Source organism: Perca fluviatilis, chromosome 10 (genome assembly GCF_010015445.1).
Source record: "Perca fluviatilis chromosome 10, GENO_Pfluv_1.0, whole genome shotgun sequence".
Taxonomy (NCBI): domain Eukaryota; kingdom Metazoa; phylum Chordata; class Actinopteri; order Perciformes; family Percidae; genus Perca; species Perca fluviatilis.
The window spans coordinates 8,768,692-8,779,838 of record NC_053121.1 but is presented as its reverse complement, the minus strand read 5'-3'; the positions used below and the strand labels follow the sequence as shown (position 1 = coordinate 8,779,838).

At 41.5% G+C, this 11,147-nt stretch overlaps 1 pseudogene; it reads left to right on the top strand.

Moving 5' to 3' along the window:
• Positions 1-679: 679 nt before the first annotated feature.
• Positions 680-7,587, top strand: LOC120567406 (annotated as a pseudogene).
• The last annotated feature ends 3,560 nt before the right edge of the window (positions 7,588-11,147 follow it).

The following is an 11,147-nucleotide window of genomic DNA, read 5'->3' as shown; positions in this document are numbered from 1 at the left end:
GTTAAGCCTGTACTTAAAGCGCCCATATTATGCTCATTTTCAGGTTCATAATTGTATTTTAGGGTTATACCAGAATAGGTTTACATTTAATTTTCAAAAAACACCATATTTTTGTTTTACTGCACAGCTCTCTCTCACTGCTGCAAGTAGTATATAGGGGGCAGGAAAGCGCGTGCATTTGTGACGTCATCACATGCACGCGCATCACCGTGCCACCTGATTGACACGCGCATAGATTTTTAGCGTTGTGATTGGTCGAACGTCCGAAGCTGCGCGTGCAAGTCACATGCACGATTACATCATCGCGTCCTAACGTTCGCGTCGCATTAGCACCATCTAGTGGCCGAATCGGGGAGCGCATCTCATTGTCGAAGATGCGTGCGCATCCCACAGCTGCAGTGTCTCTAGCGGCTGAATCTGGGTGCGCATCTCGCTGCCGTAATGACGGAGGTTACACCGCGCGCGAGCTCCTCTAGCGGCCGAAGCTTGGAGCTCATCTTGTGGACGTGATGACAATGGTATCGCGACCGTACACCTCCTGCTACTATGGCTCTAGTCATAGACATAATAAAGAGTAGACGCCGCATTGGCTGCTGGGCGCAAGAAATGCAGCCGCCATCTTGGACCGGTCATACTCCTAGTTGCGTAGCAACAGTTGTGTAGCAACAGAAGAAACAAGATGCCAGAGCATTGTGCAGCGTATTCCTGCTCAAATCAGCGGACAATTGAAAACAGGACTCGGGGGATTACTTTTCACAAGTAAGATTTAACATTACCGTACTGTTGTTTGTATTTTGTGAATATAATATTACCAGAGCGTTGAGAAGGAGCAAGGATCTTTGATATTACTGTACTGAAATCGTAGCTAGCTAGCTAGGCTATGTTTACTGCACCGGCCGGTGTTCACCCGGCTATAACTGAGACTTGATCAGTCATAGTCCATAACACTGACTTAGATTACAACGGACACAAGAATGCTATTGTAGAAATAAAGAATGGTTTGCAATCAAGCTTATTCACAATTTCAGCAACTTTGGTTAATTATCAACAGATATGCATCAAATATAGGAGTTTTGTTGAACAAAGGTTCTAAGAAATGTGAAGGAAGAAATAAGCTTGACCTCCTTTGTGAATTGTTTTTGTGTAGACTTTCCCAAACCTTCTGTTTTCATTTTGAAGGTTTCCCAAGAATAAAGATGTGAGGAAGAAGTGGGAAGTGGCTATGAGGAGGGAAGGATTTACTGGCACTTGTTCCTCAGTACTTTGCAGTCACCATTTCAAGGAAGGAGATTTTGATAGGACGGGTCAGATTGTTCGACTCCGAGATGGTGTTATTCCATCCGTCTTCAGCTTCCCGGTTCACCTCCAAAGAGTAGGTTTATCATCATAAGGCTCTTAGCATTCATAAATGTAAATATTCTATTATCAATCACAGGGCAGGGTGAGATGCTTATCCTTTTATATATATTGTATTATGTATTATGCTTCTTTATTTTAGTTGGAAAAGGGCAGGGCTACGTCTACCTCCAGAAGAGCTGAAGAAAGCCTGTCCGTGGCCTCTCAGGATTCCCAAGAAATGTCAACCTCACACCCACAACCTCAGCCTAATGATGTGAATATTTCTACTTTTAACATCATATCATAATGATCCTGGACTAGGGGTGTAACGGTACGTGTATTCGTACCGGACCGTTTCGGTACAGGGCTTCCGGTACGGTGCACATGTGTACCGAATGAATGCAATCTTTTGTGTGCGGAACATAGGTCAATTTTCGTGTTTCCACATGAACACATTAAGTGGCGGAAGTCTCCGTGTTCAGCGCAAATCCTGCCCTGCAGCTGATTCTAAAGTTGTCATTGGTCATGTCAATATGTCAGTCACTGTACAGATTGCCTACACCAAACACTGATCTCTAAACCTACCCGCCGTCACTGTAACCTAAACCAATGAAATCGACTGCAGGGCGGGATTTCCGCTGAAGTGGTTTGGGGAAAAAAATTAAAATCACACACCGCGCGCTGTACAACAACACACACGGCACGCTTTAGCCCAGCTTCTCGCTAGCTAGCGTCATCGCCAATGCAGACAAGCCCATAGACAGTATGGACAAGCTGGAGCTTGAAGAGCCACCCATATCATTAAGGTCTCCTGTTTGGGAACACTTGGGTTTCCCAGTGAAATACGTCAACGGACAAAGACTAGTCGATAAGACGAAAGCAGTGTGCCGACGTTGCTCAGTAATGATCGGGTATGTTTCTTAATGCTGCACTTTAGACTGTGGAAAAGTTCTTAAAAATCTGAGCAGGTCTAAAAACTGAAACTGTTGATTCTGCACTTTACACTTTGGAAAAGTTATATGTTTTTAATATGAGCAGGCCTACAAACTGGGATTGGTAATGCTGCACTGTAATCCATAGTTTTTTATTTATATTTTTCATTATATTTTATTATGTGAAATTGGTTTGAGACTGAGTATTTTATTTAGTGGAGAACTTTGCAGCAGTATTTTATTTCTTATTCTTTTTTTATTTTATATATATTTTATTTATTATATTTTATTAAAAAGTGTTTAAAAAAGTGTAAACAAATTGTTAAAAAAAAAGTTTATAGTAATAAACAACCTGCAGTTTAATGTTTGCATTTCTTTCCCTTACTGTACCGAAAATGAACCGATCCGTGACTTTAAAACCGAGGTACGTACCGAACCGCGATTTTTGCGTACCGTAACACCCCTATCCTGGACATATTAAAATCTCACTTTTTTGCTGCCACTCATATTAAACACACACAGACACACACACACACACACACACACACACACACATGGTGCTGGCAGTGGCTTTGACAGGTGATGACTATAAGAAAGAATGTGGGTCATAAACTAGTGGTGTCTCAAACCATGTTCATCACTCTTTCTCTTTCTACTAGGATCATGGCTATGCCTTGCCTGTGTCTCCTACCGCTCTTAAGACCAGACTCAATGAGGCCTTGGCAAGAGTGGAAAGTCTGGAGCGAGAGAAGAAGAATGCCATGGCCAGAGTAAAGAGGGCAAAGACCACAGTGAAGAGTCTTTTGGGGGATTTGAGGGAAAAGAACCTCATTAATGCTCCAAGAGAAGCTTGAATTCAGTTCAATTCAATTCAATTCAATTTTATTTATAGTATCAAATCATAACATAAGTTATCTCGAGACACTTTACAGATAGAGTAGGTCTAGACCACACTCTATAATTTACAAAGCCCCAACAATTCCAACAATTCCAGTAATTCCCTCAAGAGCAAGCAGTGCGACAGTGGCGAGGAAAAACTCCCTCTTGGGAAGAAACCTCGGACAGACCCAGGCTCTTGGTAGGCGGTGTCTGACGAGCCGGTTGGGGGTGTGATGAACAGTGGCGATAGTAGTCACATTAATAATGGAACAGTGACTGGATGTAGCGGGAAGCTGCAGGGTTCAGCAGGACGCAGCATGACATTGCAGGGCATCGCTGAGCTCAGCAGGGAGTGCAGCAGGACCACGGCGACAGCTGCAACCAGGATCTTGGTGCCCACGTTCTCCAAGGTGCCCACGTTCTCCACGTTGCCCAATTCTACTCCGGTAAGACAAAATTAGTACTTTGAAATTCATGTACATGTTATTCTTACTCTCTTTATTAAACTCTGTAGTTATTATCTGAAGGGGACTTATTCATTTTAAATCATAACATTTCAGATCTTCAGATAGACCTCATGGCAAAGCAGGGTCATGAGTACACAAAGGACTATAGAGAGTTTGCGCTCACGCTCCATCTACATGGTCCAAAGGCATACAAATACCTCAGAGAGACTCAACATTTTCCCCTCCCACATCCACATACATTACAAAGGTAGGCTTAATGTTGTCCGATTGAATTTTTGGAAATTACTGATGCAAACAAATAGCTTAAATAGTTTCTTCTCAATTGTTTTACAGGTGGTTGCGTTCGGTGGATGCCAAGCCTGGTCTGAACAAGATGATGCTGGATATGCTGGAGAGAAGATGCCAAGAAGATCAGGCTAAATATGGATGTGTTACGCTCATGTTGGATGCCATGTCCAATTCAATTCAATTCAATTTTATTTATAGTATCAAATCATAACAGAGTTATCTCGAGACACTTTACAGATAGAGTAGGTCTAGACCACACTCTATAAATTCCAAAACCCCAACAATTACAGTAATTCCCTCTAGAGCAAGCATTAGCAGTGGCTATTGCGACAGTGGCAAGGAAAAACTCCCTTTTAGGAAGAAACCTCGGCAGACCCAGACTCTTGGTAGGCGGTGTCTGACGGGCCGGTTGGGGGTGTGATGAACAGTGGCACATAATAGTCACATTAAAGATAATGGAACAGTGACTTCGAAGGTCATCGTGGAAGTTCATGTCATGTCGGATGGGGGACGGGCGGCAGGATGCAGCAGGATGCAGCCGGGAATTGCAGAGAATCGCAGAGCATAGCTCTGACGAAGAAACATATAAGGGACTCCGGGAGTAAACTCCCCAGAGCTAGGTTAGTAACAAGCATTTCTGGGACAGGATGCATACAAAAAGAAACAAGTAGAGATGAGAGAGCAGCTCAGTGTGTCACAGGAAGGAAGGAACTTCCCGGCAGTCTAGAATTATAATAGCATAACTAAGAGAGGCAGGTTAAAGAGAGGTGCCCGGTCGGGCTAGAACTCTCCCCAACCGGATCGGGCTGTACTGGCCTGCCTCCTCTAACCTTATATTATTGATTATATAATAAATAAAACTGATGACTATGAAGAGAAGCTGGTGGGCCGGTTAGGCGGACGCTGCAACTCCTCACTCCTTAACTATAAGCTTTATCAAAGAGGAGGGTTTTCAGTTTACTCTTAAATGTGGTGACGGTGTCTGCCCCTCGAACCCAAAGTGGGAGCTGGTTCCACAGGAGCGGAGCCTGGTAACTGAAGGCTCTGGCCCCCAGTCTACTTTTAGAGACTCTAGGAACCACAAGTAGCTCTGCATTCTGGGAGCGTAGTGCTCTACTAGGACAATAAGGTACTAGGAGCTCTTCTAGGTATGATGGTGCTTGACCATTTAGAGCTTTGTAGGTCAGGAGGAGGATTTTAAATTCGATCCTAGATTTTACAGGAAGCCAGTGCAATATAATCCACATACCCAGTCAATGTCTGGTTTTGTAGACATGGGTGATGGAATCAGTGAGACTGATTTTGCTACTGAGGCTCTTGTGTTCATGGTGGTTGGCCTACAAGGACATTGGAAGGCTCCCATAGCTTACTTCCTGACTAAGTCTCTCTCTCCAGAAACACAAAGGGTCCTTCTCAGTCATGCTTTGGAGGAATTGTATGCACGGGGCATTCAGGTGGTATGTGTTACAATGGATGGGCATGCCTCCAATGTCAGCATGTGCAACCAACTTGGGTGTGAGCTGAAGGGAGACCCACGAGAGCCGCTTCAAACCAGTTTCTCACATCCAGTGACTGGCGAGAAAGTATTTGTAATGATGGACGCTTGCCACATGCTCAAGTTGGCACGTAATATGTTGCAGGTAAATTATGATCGTTGTAGACCTATTTATACAAGTTATGCCTCTGCTGCTAAAAGTTACATCTAAATATTGTTGTTTTTTTAGCAGAGTGGTAAAGCTATGTGAAATTTGCTGTAGTACAAAGCATACCTATGGAAAGAAGGAAGTCAAGCAAATACTAATACTTGCATGTTTACTTGTTGAGCAATTTAGAAATATGTACTGTGTTCTCTGTATATTTTGAATAGATGAGTATTGATTTCAACTATCTGATACCTAATGAAACCCTGTAATGAAAGTGATTTTAGATGCTGATATTTCTTTATAGATTATTGACAGGCTCTTTGATACAATGAATGGACGCAATCCTCGTGCCAAAGGATTCAAATCTGCCTTGGGTGCTCTGAATAGAATGGAGAGGAAAGCATTTTTGTCAAGAGCCAGGGAGTACTTGCTCACTTTGGTGACAAAAGATGGAAAACCCCTTCACCGATCTAAGAGGTCTATTATATTAGTGCTTGTTAAGTTCATGAGTTCAACAATACTCTGTTCCCCCTATGCGTCGAGTTCCTAAGGTGCTCCGTTCTGTTATGCATCGAATTCCTAAGATGCTCCGTTCTGTTATGCATTGAGTTCCTAAGATGCTCCGTTCTGTTATGCATCGAGTTCCTAAGATGCTCCTAACTAAGTTTTGTTTATGTCTGAATTATCTTGTATTCAGTGTGTTTTTCAGGTCCTAGACGCTTTCTTGTCCTATGTCCTATGATGTTATCTTGTTTAAATGTTTTTCAATATGCAGTTTTGTTTTTGTTGGAATTATCTTGTATTCAGTGTGTTTCAGGTCCTAGATGTTTCTAAATGGTATGTATTACACAACATCAAGTACATGTAGGTGTCAAAATGGTAGGTATGGTAGGTATTGCATGTGTTCCCAAGTTCTCCCAGTTCTGCAATTACATTGTTCCAAGTTTTTGTTCCATTGTTCACAAGTATACTGTATAAGAGAAATAACAAGAAACTGATCCCATTCCTAAAAACATGGATGCAAACTAATTATCTATCCGCCCTGGTAGCTGTTTACCATTTTCATTCTCTGTGAGTTTGCACCCCTGTGATAGGCACTCAAGAATGGGTGATTACACATTACCAATGGATGTGATGGAAATTCACTTTACTGCTTTGAATGAACAAATCACATGGTGCTTTCTTGGGGTGTCTTGTTTCGCCGTGATCAGAGTAATACAACTTTTTTCTTTTGCAGGTACTTGTCGGTCATCGGATTTGTCATCAATATTGACACGTTGATGCTGATGATTCCTGAACTGCTTCAAGTTCAGCGGTATGTGCTCACCTACAGGTTCAGCCAGGATCACTTGGAGCTCCTATTTAATTCAATCAGGGCGTCAGGTAGGATTGGTGTTCTTTTAATTACAATAAATTCTGAAAATATACCTAATGATGTATTCTTTTATTATTATTATTATTATAAGGTGCTGAGAGCTGCAGAGAGGGTGATCCGCCAAGCTTCAACAATACAAGCTTCTAAGGTGTCGACAGTCACACACATTGTCCGGGAGGAGATTGGAACGGAAGATATTTAAGGGAGCACGAGAAAGAAGCTCTGCAAAACAGTCCTCTTTCAGGGGTTTTAGCTTGTGTGTGTGTGTGTGTGTGTGTGTGTGTGTGTGTGTGTGTGTGTGTGTGTGTCGGGATTTGATTGAGGTTTTGAAAGTTGTATAACTTATGTTGTCAGTTAATTGTAGCGTTGGCCGGCATGAAATCTGTACCTTTAACCTTACTCATCACACTAGTATCTTTATGTCATATCTGTCAGCAGTCCGACAAGATTAACACTGAAACTGAAAGCACTAGCAATGGCTTAATACTGCCTGGAAACAGTGGAAGACACAGAGTCTGTCACATTATATGTGAATACTGCTGTAAGTGTTGGTGGTTCTGTAAATACCTCTGTTTGTGTTTCATGAACTCCTCATGGTGTGTGTCTCCAGGTATCAAAATTTTGCTCTCCTTTTCCTCACACTGGGTTTGCGAGATTGTGTATAGTGAAGTTTATCTGTACATTATTTCTTTGGGTTTGTGATTGTCTTTTATCTTATCTCTTTCCCTCGGGTTCTGTAAAGCACTTTGTAACTGTATTTTGAAAATTGCTACATAAATTAAGTTTGCAGACTTTTCAAGGGAGTTAGTAAATATAAATGTGCACTTTTCATTTCATCCTGCTATTTTAAACACAGTACTGGTACGCGTTCGTGCGTGTGTTAGGGGTGCATGATATATCGACTCAATATCGTTACTGCAATATATCGAAAGTTGCAATAAGTATGCAATATTTAGTTATTTTGTGGAGCGGTGTGTCCCGTCCGTTGGCTGTGTGGCTTAGTTGTGTTCCATTTAGAGCCCACTTCAAAGGCTATAATGATCATCATTTCATTGGCCAGTTACCTATGGAATGCCGTTTTATTCACAATTAAATAAATGAATAAATACATAAATAAATGAATAAATACATAAATACATGAATAAATAAATAAATATGCCTTTGAAATACATCATTAAATAAATAAATGAGGCAATAAATAAATAATTAAATAAATTTAATTATTTGATGGTACTTTTATTTCATAAGTCCATATTTATTTATTTCAAGAGACTTTTATTTTCCTAATGCCACATTTATTTATTTCCCTCTCTTATTTATTTCAAGTTCTTATATGCAAATCAGGGGGCGTGGCTATCTCTCACATTCAGAACAGAGCCGTGGGCAAAAAAAGGCTGGCGAAGTGAGAGTGCAACACTGTACTCTTTACCCAGCGCACAGTCACCTATTCTGGGGTAATTAGACCACCAACTAGCGCTGACCTGATGGAGCACCACAACCGGTAGTTTGCGGTGCTGTGTGCCCAGCCCACAGTCACCTATTATTCTGGGGTAACTATACCACCAACTAGCGCTGACCGTACAGAGCACCACAACAGGCAGCTCGTGGTACTCTGTCCACTGTGGGTTGACATGACATCTGAGGCGTTGTTAAAGTGTAAATTGCAGGTCACATTTTTCATGAAGTTAAGCATTGTGCTTATTAAACATAAAGATTAGAGCCGCCCACCATTGTTTTGTATGGCTTTTTAAAACAAAATGCTGAATATAATATGAAAAGTTGGAACATTTTACAGTGGTTTTAAGCACTCCCCCTCCCTTCCACTAAGACTAGAGTTACCGTTAGTCTAACCACGGGTAGGCTAGCAGTTATATTGGAGACCTAGCAAAAATGGTAAACTATTGTGTTTGTGCGGGATGTACGAATACATCAGAAACAGGGCAGAGGGTCCACTAGGACAAACGGCTGATTCGTGCCTTGGTGAGGTTTGTGGCTACGAAGTGGGCTGATTTTACTGAGCTGTGACCCACTCTCTCCTCTGCCTGCTGCGCTGTGGCCCTGTGTGTGTGTGTGTGTGTGTGTGTGTGTGTGTGTGTGTGTGTGTGTGTGTGTGTGTGTGTGTGTGTGTGTGTGTGTGTGTGTGTGGCGGTGTGTGTGTGGGAGACGGACGGCCAACGAGGTTGTCAGGTGCTTGTTGAGTTTAACTCCATAAAAAGACAGTTAATCTTATGATGGACATGTGTTGTGATATTTAAACAAACGATCCGTCAACGCCACAAAAAATGTGTTGTTACACATTTTACACATTTTGTGCAAATATCAACATAAAATGTGTAAAAAAGCGTAAAAATATCTTAACACACTGCATGTGTTGGACAATTTAGCACAATTGATGTGTTATTTTCAGTCCAACAACAGCCTCACCAAAAACAAGTATCTCAGTAACTGTGTTGGTCCTGTTTTTAAATTAAATTGTTGGCCTGTTTTTATGTTACTCAATTAAATTGTAGGCCTATATCAACTATAAAAGCCAAATGACATGTCCAGTTATTGGACTTTTTCTTACCCTCATCATAATGTTCATCAAATCACCAAATCTAATATTTCAAGATTTATTGGGCCAACATGCTTATAGTTTACAAAATTTGAAAAGAGGTGTATCCTAATGTAGCCTAATTAATCTGATATTTCTCAATTGTGAGTATGGTATTAGCATAGAAACTATGCCTATAGAAATTATGGGCATTGATAACTCCTAACAACACAAAACATAGTTATAATTTAGACATAAACTAGCCAATAAAATACTAAAAGTAGAAAATGAAATATATGAAAATACACAAACATTAAAATGCAGATAATGACAAAGCCACAATATGAATCTAATCCTGCCCAGCAACGTGACGTATTAGTGCAGCCGGAACAGAAAAAAAAACAACCTTTCTTCGCGCCACAGAGACAAAGACAAAGGAGACAACGATGGAGGCCGCATCGCCTGGTATGCCGTCAGACACTTCGGTAGGTATCCATTACTAGTTCATCTTAATGTAATTTTTCATGTAATGAAAAATATGTCAACGCTATGAAATATACGTGAGGATGAGGATTTTGGAGTAAGGACCATGCAGTTGGTTAGGCAGAAGGTAATGCTAAATTTAGCTAGCTAACGTTTGCTAGAGAGACAGTGCTAATGCGACCATTCTTGTTAAGTTAGAATTGCTTTTCTTGGTAACTGTTAGCTAGCTATTTTATTGACATATCAAGTCAATCTGATCATATCTAAAACCAAAATTAGGAATATCCTGTCTCAAAACGACGCTGAAAAACTAGTCCATGCATTTGTTACTTCCAGGCTGGACTATTGTAATTCCCTACTGTCAGGTTGCTCAAATAAGTCTCTTAAGACTCTCCAGCTGATCCAGAATGCTGCAGCGCGTGTTCTCACAAGAACTAAGAAAAGAGATCATATTTCTCCTGTATTAGCTTCTCTGCATTGGCTTCCTGTTGAATCCAGGATTGAGTTTAAAGTCCTTCTCTTGACCTACAAAGCTCTAAATGGTCTAGCACCATCATATCTAGAAGAGCTCCTAATACCCTATTGTCCTACTAGAGCACTGCGCTCCCAGAATGCAGAGTTACTGGTGGTACCTAGAGTCTCTAAAAGTAGAATGTGAGCTAGAGCCTTCAGTTATCAGGCTCCTCTCCTATGGAACCAGCTCCCGATCTGGGTTCGGGGGGCAGAAACTGTCACCTCATTCAAGAATGAACTTAAAACTCTCCTATTTGATAAAGCTTATAGTTAGGGAGTGAGGAGTTGCAGTGTTCACCTAACTGGCCCAACTGCTTCTCTTCATAATTGTTAGATTAATAATACATAACAAAGTAGAGGGAGGCAGGCCAGCCAAGCCAGATCCGGCAGGGGGAGAGTTCTAAGCCCGAAAAAGCTACCTCTCCTTATGACCTGTCTCTCTTAGTTACCTGTTATATATTATACGAGTTACAGTTCTCAAGGACGCACGCACACACGGACGCCACAGCACACGGTCTCTTTTTCTTTTCTCAACTTCTCCGCCGTGTGTCACGCGTACCCGCTCGCGGTGTGAAGAGCGTGTCGGCGCTATTCTCCCACATGTAGGAACCTGGTGAATTAACCTGCAACATGTCAGCTGTTTGAAGATTGTTCAGCATGTGAGCAGAAGATAACAAGTTTACAATATGCAACACC